The sequence below is a fragment of the Bubalus bubalis genome, chromosome 18 (assembly GCF_019923935.1).
Source record: "Bubalus bubalis isolate 160015118507 breed Murrah chromosome 18, NDDB_SH_1, whole genome shotgun sequence".
NCBI classification, from domain to species: domain Eukaryota; kingdom Metazoa; phylum Chordata; class Mammalia; order Artiodactyla; family Bovidae; genus Bubalus; species Bubalus bubalis.
Window position 1 is genome coordinate 49,466,406 of NC_059174.1, and position 14,806 is coordinate 49,481,211.

Below are 14,806 nucleotides of genomic sequence, written 5' to 3' on the forward strand. Positions count from 1 at the left end.
TCCTTTGTCCCCTGTCTTCCTAATACGCTGAGAGCTGTGTGAGGACAAGCACTGCTCTCCTTACCCACTCACAGATGCTCTGCCCTCTGTCTCTGCACACAGGGGGCCTCCCCTCCTTCTCTCCCCCAGCATCTCTCACGACAGAGGAAATACAGACATTCATTCATTCTGAGCTCTCCTCTGAATTATAATTACCTGAAAATTCCCAGGGACTCCAGAAAGCTAGGTTTTATATGGTACCGTCAATAAATCCCATAAAACCTTTTATGTTAGAAAAAAAAAATCTCACTTGAATTTTTGCTCAGTAAAGCCCCACTGGAAACCCCACTCTCTGCTCCCCAATCATCCCTCCATCCAGCCGGAGCCGGGGTGTGGTCAACGGGGCAGGGTCAGCACGTGTCCTGCCCAACGTCAGTGGACAAACACAGCTCCAAGGTTCTCTCCTGTTGGAGACCCCTCTGTTTTTCGCTCAGCGGTGGAGCATAAAGAAGCACTCACCTGACTCGTGCTCTTTGCTCCAGAGTTTTGTGCAGGTAAGAGTTACTCAGGATGGACCAGGGGCTCCTGAGTCTGTAGTTACAGGGACTGGGTCCTGAGACCTGCTCTGCCCACAGAGACGCCATCACCACACCAGCTGCAGCATCAGAGACAACAGCAGCATCTGCATGGAGCATCTGCTGTGTCTCCAATGAGAAGTGAATGTTTTCCTGGGCACAGTCCTCCTCCTCCTCAGATCAGAAGAGAAAGACAGAGGGAGAGAGAGACAGGGAGAGAGAGAGAGGCAGACAGAGTGAGACAGAGACAGAGAGAGAGACAGAAAGAGAGAGATACAGTGAGAGACACACACAGAGAAAGAGACAGAGACAGGCAGAGAGTGTGTGTGTGCGTTTCTTACACAAAGTAGCCTGCCAGGCTCCTCTGTCTGTGTGACCCCATGGACTGTGGCCCATCAGGCTCCTCTGTCCATGGGATTTCCCAGGCAAGAAAACTGGAGTGGGTGGCCATTTCCTCCTCTAGGGGATCTTCTCGACCCAGGGATCTGAACGACATCTCCTGAGTTTCCTTCCATTGGCAGGGGGAGCCTTTACCACTGCACCACCTGGGAAGCCCCTGACTAAGGACAACTGCTGGCAATTATCCAGATGATTCCAATGGGGAGTGGAACAGCAGGCAGACAAGGTTCTCAGCCTTCTCTGGGGTAAGACTTGGTTTAGAATCAACATTGAGATTAGGCATTAACGGGACACTCCGAGGTGCATCAGGAACTTCCTTTGTGGGACTTTCTTGGTGGTCCAGTGGTTGAGAATCAGTCTTGCAATGCAGGGCACGTGGGTTAGATCCCTGGTCGAGGAACTAGGATCCCACACGCTGGAGCAACTAAGCTTGCGTGCTGCAACTACTGGGCCTGTGAGCTTTAGAGCCTGTGTGCCACAACTAAGACCCACCACAGCCGAATGCGTAAATAAATATTTTAAAAAGAGGAACTTGCTGAGTGCTGCCCCAGGTCACATGTGTGAGGTCTTGCACCAAGGCCACAGAAGCAGAGCCCAGAACCAAAGTCACCACCAAAGCTGACTGAGCCCCTTTGCAGCCTTGTCAAAAGGCCCTGATAATCACTAACAACCCTCCAGACTCCCAATTAAGCAAAGATGCCCACTCCAGTAAACACCCTATAGCATCCCAACCAGTCACCTAATGCCAACCTTCCGGCAGGAATTTTCTTTGTCTTGATATAAAAGCTGGCTCATGAACACTCATGAACACTGTCAACTCTCCTGGCCTGTCAGGAGTTGACAGCCAGCTGCGTTCACAGTGCCCGCTCTCTCTCTGCTCTTTGTTCTTAGTAAACTCACTCCCTTCTCAAGTGCTCTGGTCTGGAAATTCTTTTCCAACCCATGCTCATACTGCCTCAACATCTGGTGGCCTATGGGGATTGCTCTCAGGGGACCCTCCCCCAATCTCCTTTCCTCTTTCCTTCTTCCTTGGGCCCTCTGCGAACAGGCAAGTGGCTGTGGAAGCAACTGAGGAACTCTGACCAGCGTCACCCTCTGGTGTGTCCCGAAGGCCCCACTGCTCGCTGTGCCCCAGCAGTTACCGCCCAAATGGGTGAGGGTCTCTCTTTTTTACTCCTTTCCAACTGAGGACTAGGCAAATCAATATTGTGTTGGCATGGGTCAGGCATTTAAAAGCCACTAGGGTGCCTGCCGCTAGAAGACACCTGTGGCAGAATAAAGGGAGTCATGGAACAGATCAGGCTATCAGAGCTTCTGCCCCTAAGACAACTTCCGTGCACTGTATGTGCCGTATTGGTTCAAGCAAGACACTGAGCCCATTGCCCAGGCCACCACCTCCTAGCAGGTGTAAACGGCAGATTAGCCCTCAGCTTGTCTTCTCTGTCTCTTTCACTTTCCCTCCCTCTGTCATGATTTAATTTACAGGGGCCTAGGAGTAGCCTCTGAATCATTCCAAAGAATGCCTTCCACGTGTCAGAGGATTCTCAAAAGGCGAGTCACGGTTGTTCCGGGAACACTCTCTCCGTCCTTTCCGACCCTAGTCGCCAGGTGTTTTCCGCGGTTTGGGCCTAGGCTGGTGCCTAGCCACGCGGTTTTGTGCCACTCGTGGTCACACATTCAGAGGTGATCTCTCACTGTCGGACGCAGTTGCTGGGATGGTGGGCCATTTGGGTCGTTAGCCACACGGTGCCTCGTCACTCGCAGAGCCTTCATTGGGACAGCTGGAATGCCTTCTGTGGCCAGTGAATTCTCGGTACCCCATTCTAAAAATGGGCTCAGGTTTGTCTTGAGACCCTCCCTCAGACTCACCTCTAGGCTGTATTCTGAAGAAATGGAAAAAAAAATTTGACCCTGAAAATCTTAAGAAGAAAAGGGTCACTTTCTTTTGCAACAAAACTTGGAGCCAGTACAAATTGAGGAACCAAGAAAAATGGCTTCCTCGTGGCCCACTAAATTACAACACAATCCTCCAATTTGATCTCTTTTGATGTTCCTTATGCTCAAAAGTTTATGGCACTCAGTCAGATTCCAGATCTAAGGGGCTCACACCGCATATGTCTTTCTGCTGCTGCCCTATCCCCTCATCCTGCTCTGTCTCTCCCTCCACCAGGTCTCCTGGTCCAGGACTTTTTCCTATAATCAAAAGCCTGGAAAAAACTCTTCTAAAATTCTAAAGAATCCCCTTCTAACTCCTCCTGTCTCTTGGGGCAGTGGGGTAGGAGAGAAGGAAGTGGCAACAGAACTAAGCTTCCCCTATTCCTACAAGTTCCCTTACTCCTTCAGATTCTTCTAATCAAACCAAGATCCCGCCATCCCAGAGGAACAATCCCTGCTGGGAAAACACCTTATCAGTCAATCCACACCTGTGACCAGCACCAATGTGAATTTGAACACTCTCCAATTTAAAAATTTAAGTTACAAGACCATGACTACAGAAAGGAAAAAGACAATATAGCCATGATATTCTTTAGAATCCAGAAAAAAAAAACTGGCTAAAATGAAATCTTTTTGACATTGCAAAACTATTTCTTTTTGCAGGTGCAATTAGGAAAAAGCTGGCTTGTTAAGATACTTTGTTTTTGGAGTTCTGACCCTGCCTGAGAAGCAAAAACATTCCTAGGAAAAAAACTGAAGTTAACTCTTTTCATGTCCTTGAGATACACAGCCCACTCTGCCTGAGACTCCAGCTGAGAGCAAATTAGTAGAACTTCAAGCCAAGGGGGAAAAAGGGGCAAGGAGATATTTAAATCTCAAGTGGAAAACTATGAGATCTCTGTCTGTCCAGATAATATGCATGCCTCAGTGTGTGTCTTTGATTTGGATAATATTGTTGAGGTTAATTTGTCAATGAGCTCTATTTAATTGGCCTAAAGAAAAGTAGGGCTTCTCTGGTGGCTCAGATGGTCAAGAATCTGCCCGCAATGCAGAAGAGCCAAGTTCAATCCCTGGTCGGGAAGATCCCCTGGAGAAGGGAATGGCTACCCACTCCAGTATTCTTGCCTGGAGAATTCCACGGACAGAGGAGACTGGTGGGCTACAGTCCATGGGATCGCAAAAAGTCAGACACAACTGAGCGACTAAAACACATACACTAAAGTAAGCGCTTATAAATCAAGCGATTCTGAATTCAAGAAAAAGTAAACTACATGAGTTTCAGGCTCATGTAAACTGGGAAATATTCACTATTACGTTAATCAGTTCAGTTCAGTTGTTCAGTCGTGTCTGACTCCTTGCAACCCCATGGACTGAAGCACGCCAGGCTCCTTTCCCAGTTTGGAGCCAGTCTGTTGTTCCATGTCCGGTTCTAACTGCTGCTTCTTCATCTGCATACAGATTTCTCAGGAGGCAGGTCAGGTGGTCTGGTATTCCCATCTCCTTCAGAATTTTCCACAGTTTATTGTGATCCACACAGTCAAAGGATTTGGCATAGTCAATAAAGCAGAAGTAGATGTTTTTCTGGAACTCTCTTGCTTTTTCAATGATTCAACGGATGCTGGCAATTTGATCTCTGGTTTGTCTGCCTTTTCTAAATCCAGCTTCAACATATAGAAGTTCTTGGTTCACGTATGTTGAATCCTGGCTTGGAGAATTTTGATGATGACTTTGCTAGCGATTGAGATGAGTGCAATGGTGCGCTAGTTTGAACATTCTTTGGCATTGCCTTTCTTGGGAATGGGAAAATTGACCTATTCCAGTCCTGTGGTTACTGCTGGGTTTTTGAAATTTGCTGGCATATTAAGTAGAGCACTTTCACAGCATCATTTCACAGCAAATTTTAGGATTTGAAATAGCTTAACTGGAATTCTATCACCTCCACTAGCTTTGTTTGTAGTGATGCTTCCTAAGGCCCACTTGACTTCGCATTCCAAGATGGCTGTAGGTGAGTGATCACACCATCATGGTCATCTGGGTCATGAAGATATACCCATTTGAATGCAGAGTTCTGAAGAATAGCAGGGTGAGATAAGAAAGCCTTCCTCAGTGATCAATGCAAAGAAATAGAGGAAAACAATAGAATGGGAAAGACTAGAGATCTCTTCAAGAAAATTAGAGATACCAAGGGAACATGTCATGCAAAGATGGGCACAATAAAGGACAGAAATGGTATGGACTAACAGATGCAGACAATATTAAGAAGAGGTGGCAACAATACACAGAAGAACTCTACAAAAAGGATCTTCATGACTCAGATAACCATGATGGTGTGATCACTCACCTAGAGCCAGACATCCGAACAACCTTATAGGTAAATAAAAAGCCTGTCTCAAAGAAATCTCAAAACATAGTGGGGCCCTCTAGAAGAAAAAATCCACCTCAACAAAAACTGATGACAGACCTATGACATCTACAGTCAATGGACCAAACATATTAAAAGCAAATTAGTCTTGGCTGTGTTTAATAAAAATTAGAGTAATGGTAGGAAAAAATTTGCCTCACTGAATATTAAATCCTACTTCTGTTAATTAAGGTTAGTGTTTACTAAGATTCACTTCTGAAATAATTATTTGTTGTTATAAAATTTAATTAAATTCATAAGAGGACATTCTAAGTTTGTTTCTGAAGGCTAACTTCATGATCAATCTTTGGACAAAGAGCAGATGCTCCATGATCTACAACCAGAGGATTAACACCAGCTTATAGTCACTCAACAAACTAAGTCAGACGACAAGGTAAATACTGGGCTACCCCTAATAGAAGCTCTTAAATTCTTACTTGTGATGTTACTATTACTGCTAGCTATACTGCTTTCTATATTGCCTATTTTACAGAATTGCTGTCTTTTATATTACCAATGGTGTGACTGAGTCTCTAGTAGAAGGATGATCTATAGTTCCATATGAGATCAATGATTATAATAATGTAACTCTAGGTATGAGAAGAAGCAAAAAGACGGAATATTTTCATGGACTATGCTGCTTAGTCACTTCAGTCGTGTCCGACTCTGTGCGACCCATAGACGGCAGCCCACCAGGCTCCCCCGTCCCTGGGATTCTCCAGGCAAGAACACTGTAGTGGGTTGCCATTTCCTTCTCCAATGCATGAAAGTGAAAAGTCAAAGTCAAGTCGCTCTGTCGTATCTGACTCTTTGCGACCCCATGGACTGCAGCCCACCAGGCTCCTCCATCCATGGGATTTTCCAGGCAAGAGTACTGGAGTGGGGTGCCATTGCCTTCTCCGTCATGGACTATAAGAGACTACTAGTAAGGCAGATATGATCCAGGACTTTTGCTACTTTCGTAGCCTAGTCCAGTAACAGCACATTGAGTGGACAATCAAAACATCTTCACTAGACCTGGGAATGAGCATTCCTAATTTATCTTCACTAGACGAGCATTCCTAACATCATGGGACAAAGTGATCACAATATGCCCCCAAAACCATGCTCAAATCTATGGCCATGAAGGGAGTCTGAGGCTGGAAGCTGGCACTTGCCATCTGCCTCTACAAAGAGGAAATCAGGAGCCACTATAGTGGCTGACTTTCTACACCGGCAGAAAGGAATTCAGGGTAGAAATCATGAATGAGGCGTTCTGTGCTCTAAGAAAAACTGGCAGGACAGGCCTTCAGATAGACGTTTTCAAGTAAAGATTTTCATGAACCCCAATTGTTGCATCTTCTCATACCTAGAGAAGCCCCAACATCACAGACCAATGTATGGCCTTGGTTCTCCTGACTAGCCCCTCTTTTAGGCCCCTCGGCAGTTTTTCTACTTGTATTAATCTTCAGGCCGTGTATCTCTAACCTTCTTGTTAAGTTTGTTTCTTCTAGAATACAAATAAAATCTCCAGATGCTGATGCAACAAGCTGGTTGACACATGGACCTCACGAGAACAAGCGGCTTTCTCATTCCACAGACGCTCATCTCTCTCCAAAAATGCACCCTGACAGTGTGGGCATTGGGACCAGGACCCCACGACCCTCCTGTCCAGCAGGAAGAAGCCAGAGCAGTTTCTGCCCCTTTCCCCAATGACTCGGGTCCCCACATCGCAAGAGAGGATAGGCAGGTAGTTAGACATGAGCAGGGTATAAAGGGGCCAAAGATTTGGCCCATTAATAAGAGGGGGGAACACTGAATCCTGCCCCAGGGCACAGGTGTGAGGTCTTGCACCAAGGCCACAGAAGCAGAGCCCAGAACCAAAGTCACCTCGAAAGCTGACTGTCCCACTTTATAACTGTTGCCAAAAACCCCCTGCTGCTGCTGCTGCTGCTGCTGCTGCTAAGTCACTTCAGTCATGTCTGACTCTGTGCAACCCAACGGACAGCAGCCCACCAGGCTCCCCCGTCCCTGGGATCCTCCAGGCAAGGACATTGGATTGGGTTGTCATTTCCTTCTCCAATGCGTGAAAGTGAAAAGTGAAAGGGAAGTCACTTAGTCATGTCCGGCTCTTAGCGACCCCATGGACTGCAGCCCACCAGGCTCCCCCATCCCTGGGATCCTCCAGGCAAGAACACTGGAGCGGGGTGCCATTGCCTTCTCCGAAAAAACCCCTAATAGTAACTAAAAAGCTGCCTGACTCCCAATTCAGCAAAGATGACCACTCCAGTAAACACCCTAGAGCATCCCAGCCACTCACCTAATGCCAACCTTTCAGCAGGAATTTTCTTTGTTTTAAGGCTACAAAAGGTGGCTATTAACTCATGAACGCTGTCAACTCTCCCTGGTCTGTCAGCAGTTGTCAGCCAGCTGCGCTTGTGGTGCCCACTCTCTCTCTGCTCTTTGTTTTTAATAAACTCACTCCCGTCTGAAATGCCCTGTGTCTGGAAATTCTTTTCCAACCCGTGCTCAGACTGCTTGAACAGTGTAGACTTGGGAGCTTGGGAGGCAAGCCCCCCATATGAGCAGAGGGCCCAGAGGCTCCAGGGCAGCCTTGAGAGGAGTGTGGAGGGTATAGGGCCCGGGAGCCAGTCTTCAAGGGATAGAATAGGGTCAGAACAGAGGGAAGGAGGAGCTCTGCACCACAGAGGAACCCTCCCAGTGGAAGGACTGCCCCCACAAGGGAAGCATGTGGATGGTGTGGACTCCAACAAGCTCTGAGCTTCCCAAGGGAGGCTGGCGGTTCCAAAGGGCAGGATGCGCCTGAGGCCTCTTTTTGCCTGAAAAACAGAAACTACACAAGTAATCTCATCTCTGCAGAGTCGTTCCTCACCCCGACTTTCCCCTCCCATCCCCAGGACAGCAACTTTCTCTTCTTTCCCTGCCCCCTAAACTCGTCCCCCTTCCCCCGCTCTTCTAGATCATTCTGGGCTCTGCACACTCCTAGGCCTGCCCCATCCTCCATTTCCTCCCCTTCCCACTTCTTGTATTCTAGATTCTTCTGCCCACTATACCCTCCGCTCCCTGGGTCCTGGATCCTTTTCAGCCTCCATGTGGCCTCAGTTTCACCTACTCACACATTTCACCGTCTCTCAAACTCCAAGGAAGAACGTTTGGCGCCCCCACGTGGACATTCATTTTCCTGCAGGGCTTCCCCCAGACGCTGGAGGCCCCAACCAGACCCCCTCTGAGAGCAACCCTGCCCTTCTCAGCCTGGTTCCAGCTGGAACCTGGAAACCCTGCCCTCTTGTCCTACATTCTAGGCCCTACCCCAAGCCGTTCCCTTACTTCCCCAGGGCTGGAGTCCAGGAACCCTATTCTGGCCCCCATCCCCACTCCTCATGTCCTTCATTTTTTGAATCGTCTGCACCCTCAGCTCAAGACTTCTGTCTCCTCCAGGGTCCTGACATCCCCCAACTCCTGCTCAAAGTCTGCCTTTCTAGCCCCAGAAGATTCCAATCTCCTTCTCCATCTGGTTTCCTGGACCCTTTCTCCACCCACTCCTCTTCCCTGGGACTCCTTTGTGCCAGGAGATTTGTGCCTGCGTGTCGCTAACTCCCTTCACAAACAGATGCAAAACACATACAAACATACACACACACACATACAAATAGATATAAACACACAAATACACAGACACACACACACCCGTGTACACACACGTATGTAGGCACATAGCTACATACATACACACAAATAGACATATATGGATACATATTCACACACACTCACACTCAACCCACAGATCTCCCGCACCAAGGCCTTGATTGATTGGCATGGAGCTCTTCTCTGAAAACCCCGCCCCCTGGGCTTCCTCTGTGAAGCGGGCACCTCCCACGACGTCTCCCGGAGGACGTAAATTCAGGGTGTGTTCTGAGAGGAACACCCACAACTCGAGCTTTCGCCATGTCTTCATTTCTTTTGCTGATCGTGGACAAGGTCTTGGAAGTCCAAGAGTGGGTGCTGGCTAAATTTCTCACACAGGAGGTAAGAAAATTTTCCGTAATGTCCTGGACTGGATGCTCTTACCCAGCAGAGTCCCCCAGGCTGCTGGGGAAGGGCACCTGGCTGGCCAGGAAGTTGCCCACTCTATCTGGGGATCTGGTCAACAGAGGGGGTCTGCCAGATGAACCTTTAATGGGCATCTGCCCTGTGGGTGCCAACTTGGGAGTTTGGGGCCGGCTGATCCCGACCTGTTGGGAGGGCGAGGAGCCATGGGGCCTTGAGAGGAGTCAGGGGTGCACGGGGGCCCGGGCAAGGGAGAGAATTGGGCGAGAACAGAGGGAAGGAGAAGCTCCACGCCATCAAGGAGCCTTCAAAGTATAAGGACGGTTCTGGGAAGGGAAGTGTGGACGCTGTGGACCCCAACAAGCTCTGTGCTTCCGAAGGCGGGCCTGGAGGCTGGCAGTTCCAACAGTGGGAGATGTGACTGAGGCCTCTTTTTGCCTCAAGAACTGAAACTGCACAAGCAGCCCCGCCCTCACTTGAGCCCGCTTTCCCTTCCCTTCCGTGAGGGCAGTACCCGCTCTTCTTTCCCTGCCCCGTAAATTCGTCCCCGCTTCCCGGCTTTTCTAGATCCTTCTTTGCTCTGCCTACCACAGTCTTTCTCATTCTTACTCATCCTGTGCCCTCGTGTTCTAGATTCTTCTGCCGCGCTCCCCTCCCCTCCCTTGGCTCTGGCTCCTCTTCAGCCTCTGCTGTGGTCTTAGTTAGTGTCACTTCCTCACACATCTCAGGCTCACACAAGCTCAGCGGAAGCACATTTGAAGCCCAGAGATGGACATTCCCTTTTTTGTTACATATAAAGGCAATGGCACCCCACTCCAGTACTCTTGCCTGGAAAATCCCATGGACGGAGGAGCCTGGTAGGCTGCAGACCATGGGGTTGCTAAGAGTCGGAAATGACTGAGCGACTTGACTTTGACTTTTCACTTTCATGCATTGGAGAAGGAAATGGCAACCCACTCCAGTGTTCTTGCCTGGAGAATCCCAGGGACGGGGGAGCCTGGTGGGCTGCCGTCTATGGGGTCGCACTTCAGTCGTGTCCGACTCTGTGCGACCCCATAGCCGGCAGCCCACCAGGCTCCCCCGTCCCTGGGACTCTCCAGGCAAGAACACTGGAGGGGGTTGCCATTTCCTTCTCCAGTGCATGAAAGTGAAAAGTGAAAGGGAAGTCGCTCACTCGTGTCCGACTCAGCGACCCCATGGACTGCAGCCCACCAGGCTCCTCCGTCCATGGGATTTTCCAGGCAAGAGTGCTGGAGTGGGGTGCCATCGCCTTCTCTGTTCCATATACTAGTTTGTGGTATTTTGTTAGATTCCTCATGTAAGTGATATCATATTGTATTTGCCACTGTTTTCTCCCACTTAATAGATTATGTTTACTTTTATATCTAACCAAAAGCATCTAAAACACACCAAGAAATGAAAAAGGGGTACAAATGAACTTATCTACAAAACAAATAAAATTATAGATGTAGAAAGCAATCTGATGGTTACCTGGGGTAAGGAGGGGAGGGATAAACTGGAAGACTGAGGTTGACATGTACACACGACTATATATAAAATAGATGAGGAATAACGACGTTCTGTATAGCACAGGGAACTCTACTCAGTACTCTGTAATGACCTATATGGAAAAAGAATCTAGAAGAGTGGATATATGTATGACTCACTTTGCGGTATAACTGAAACTAACACAACACTGTAAATCACCTATACCCCTAGAAAAAAAAAAACAAGGAAGGAAAAGAACCAAACTCTTAATGGAAAAGAAAATGAAAGTCAAAGCAATATTCATGTACCAGATACATACCAGTGTCTGATATATATTATAATAATATGTATACTAAAAATATATATATATAATATATATATGGGGCTTCCCAGGTGACACAGTAGTAAAGAATCTGCCTGCCAACACAGGAGATGCAAGAGATGCAGGTTCAATCTCTGGGTCACGAAGATCCCCTGGAGAAGGAAATGACAACCCACTCCAGTATTCTTGCCTGGAAAATTCCATGGACAGAGGAACCTAACCGGCTATATAGTCTATGGGGTCACAGTCGAACGCGACTGAGCACACGCACACACACATATATAACATACATGATATATATCTTATTATATAATATGTAATACAATATATAGTAGATATATATCATCTAATATATAATACATAATATATAGTAGATATATATATTATGTTTGCATGCATAATATGTATTTTCCGTGGGTTTCTCATAGATAAATTAATGACATATGGAACGAAACAAGCCCTGAAACCCTTGAACTGTTGGGTTGCCCAGTCCAAGGGATGCTGATATTTATACTACACAAGATAGCAACCAGTTAAACATGAATCGTTCATAAAACCATATCATATACATCTTTAAAAAGATGTTTGGTCGCCAAACAGCAGAAGCCATTACGGTTTAATTTCTTTTTATATATCTGTTTGGATCTGTGCTATCTTTGCGAAATCTTAGAAGATGATGTCGTATATTATTGTTAAAGAAGCCGCATCATTGAGGAAAGTTAACAGTAGAGATTTGGATAGCCTTATTAATTATAAATACTGACTCCTCCTGTCCAGCAGGAAGAAGCCAGAGAGGATTCACTTGTTTCGCTGATCATGGCCAAGGTCTTGGAAGTCCCAGAGCAGGTGGGGGCTGAATTTCTCACACAGAAGGTAAAAAAACTTATAAAAGTTATTTTAAGAAGATGTGGAATGGAGCAAGCCCGGATACCCTTTTACTGTTTGATCTCATGAGCAATCAGAGAGATACTGATATATGTACTACACAAGTTAGCTTCGGTGGTATGCAACTGGATAGTCGTGAAATTTTTTTTAAATAAGAGTGTGTATATATATTTGGAAAGATGGGTAATCAACCAACAGAAGTGACTGTGGCTTGACTTCTATATGCATTTGGGATCTATACTATCTTTGTGAACTATGTTTGGGGTTTTTTGTGGGGGGAGGGTGGCTTTTCATTTCTTCCACCTCTTTGAGAAACACAGGCTTTATTAGGTTACTGCTGGGCACAGGTTACAAAAGGGTTTCTGGGCTTCCTCCCAGGCTGGAGTAGGTACTCCCAGAGGAGTAGTGTGTTTCTGCTGCCCTCCCCCACAAGGCTGAATGCGGATTGCCCCATGTAGCCCGAAGACCTCTCCCTGGAGGAATGGTTTTTCCGTGATGTCCTGGACTGGATGCTCTTACCCAGCAGAGTCCCCCAGATTGCTGGGGAAGGGCACCTGGCTGGCCAGGAAGTTGCCCACTCTATCTGGGGATCTGGTCAACAGAGGAGGTCTGCCAGATGAACCTTTAATGGGCATCTGCCCTGTGGGTGCCGACTTGGGAGTTGCAGCGGGCTAATCCCGACCTGAGGGGAGGGCAAGAAGGCATGGAGCCTTGAGAGGAGTCAGGGGTGCACGGGGGCCCGGGCAAGGGACAGAATTGGGTGAGAACAGAGGGAAGGAGAAGCTCCACGCCACCGAGGAGCCCTCAAAGTGTAAGGACCGTTCTGGGAAGGAAACTGTGGACGCTGTGGACCCCAACAAGCTCTGTGCTTCCCAAGGCGGGCCTGGAGGCTGGCAGTTCCAACAGCGGGAGATGTGACTGAGGCCTCTTTTTGCCTCAAGAACTGAAACTGCACAAGCAGCCCCGCCCTCACGCCCACTTTCCCTTCCCTTCCCCGAGGGCAGTAACCCGCTCTTCTTTCCCTGCCCCCTAAACTCGTGCCGCTTCCCGGCTTTTCTAGATCCTTCTTTGCTCTGCCTACCACAGTCTTCCTCATTCTTACTCATCCTGTGCCCTAGTGTTCTAGATTCTGCCCGCACTCCCCTCCCCTCCCTTGGCTCTGGCTCCTCTTCAGCCTCCGCTGCGGTCTCAGTTAGTGTCACTTCCTCACACATTTCAGGCCCTTGGAAGCTCAGCGGAAGCACATTTGAAGCCCAGAGATGGACATTCCCTTTTTTGTTACATATACTAGTTTGTGGTATTTGTTAGATTACTCATGTAAGTGATATCATATAGTATTTGCCACTGTTTTCTCCCACTTAATAGATTATGTTTACTTTTATATCTAACCAAAAGCATCTAAAGCACACCAACTGAGAAATGAAAAAGGGATACAAATGAACTTATCTACAAAACAAATAAAATTATAGATGTAGAAAGCAATCTGATGGTTACCTGGGGTAAGGAGGGGAGGGATAAACTGGAAGACTGAGGTTGACATGTACACACGACTATATATAAAATAGATGAGGAATAACGACCTTCTGTATAGCACAGGGAACTCTACTTAGTACTCTGTAATGACCTATATGGAAAAAGAATCTAGAAAAGAGTGGATATATGTATGACTCACTTTGCAATATAACTGAAACTAACACAACACTGTAAATCACCTATACCCCTAGAAAAAAAAACAAGGAAGGAAAAGAACCAAACTCTTAATGGAAAAGAAAATGAAAGTCAAAGCAATATTCATGTACCAGATACATACCAGTGTCTGGTATATTTTATAATAATATGTATACTAAAAAATATATATATATAAAATATATATATGGGGTTTCCCAGGTGACACAGTAGTAAAGAATCTGCCTGCCAACACAGGAGATGCAAGAGATGCAGGTTCAGTCTCCAGGTCATGAAGATCCCCTGACGTAGGAAATGACAACCCACTCCAGTATTCTTGCCTGGAAGATTCCATGGACAGAGGAACCTAACCGGCTATATAGTCTATGGGGTCACAGTCGGTCGTGACTTAACATGCACACACACACGTATATAACATACATGATATATATCATATTATATAATATATAATACGTAATACAATATATAGTAGATATATATATTATGTTTGTATGCATAATATATATTTTCCGTGGGTTTCTCATAGATAAATTAATGACATATGGAACAAAACAAGCCCTGAAACCCTTGAACTGTTGGGTTGCCCAGTCCAAAGGATGCTGATATTTGTACTACACAAGATAGCAAGACGTTAAACATGAATCGTTCATAAAACAATATCATATATCTCTTTAAAAAGATGTTTGGTCGCCAAATAGCAGAAGCCATTACCGTTTAATTTCTTTTTATATATTTGTTTGGAATCTATGCTATCTTTGCAAAATCTTAGAAGACGACATCGTATATTATTGTTAAAGAAGCCGCATCATTGAAGGAAGTTAACAGTAGCGATTTGGATATCCTTATTAATTATAAATACTGACTCCTCTGTCTAAGAGAGAGGACTGATTTAAAACTGGGGAGACATCCCTAACATGATAACAGGTTTCAGGAGACACAGATTACCAGCTTGGCTTCCTGTGGTGGCCACTAAACTGTGATTTCCTCCAACACTGGCAAACATTTAGAAATCGAACTTTTGCTGTTATAAGCAAGACACCAACTGTGCCTTCCTGGCAATGAATAGACTTGACCCTGGAGCTAAAGGAT

General features: G+C 46.6%; 2 long non-coding RNA genes and 1 pseudogene across 4 annotated transcripts in view; 1 reads left to right on the forward strand and 2 right to left on the reverse strand.

The window, feature by feature from the left end:
• The window catches only part of LOC123330130, a 31,680-nt gene extending 30,843 nt beyond the window's left edge, over positions 1-837 (reverse strand). Inside the window, exon 1 of one of the 2 annotated variants that reach the window (XR_006640158.1) lies at positions 499-837. This is a non-coding gene — a long non-coding RNA (uncharacterized LOC123330130). Of the gene's footprint in view, positions 1-195; positions 211-498 lie in introns of those variants that run through there. The other variant, XR_006640159.1, reaches the window with a different exon arrangement.
• The window catches only part of LOC102391053, a 214,638-nt pseudogene that overhangs the window by 50,113 nt on the left and 149,719 nt on the right, over positions 1-14,806 (reverse strand).
• LOC123330136 lies at positions 412-7,314 on the forward strand. Of its 2 annotated transcripts, XR_006640162.1 has the most exons (4): positions 412-533; positions 1,076-1,198; positions 5,577-5,683; positions 6,769-7,267. It is a non-coding gene; the product is annotated as an uncharacterized LOC123330136 (long non-coding RNA). The 2 variants fall into 2 exon arrangements; XR_006545829.2 differs by lacking the exon at positions 412-533 and having other exon boundaries at positions 914-1,198; positions 6,769-7,314.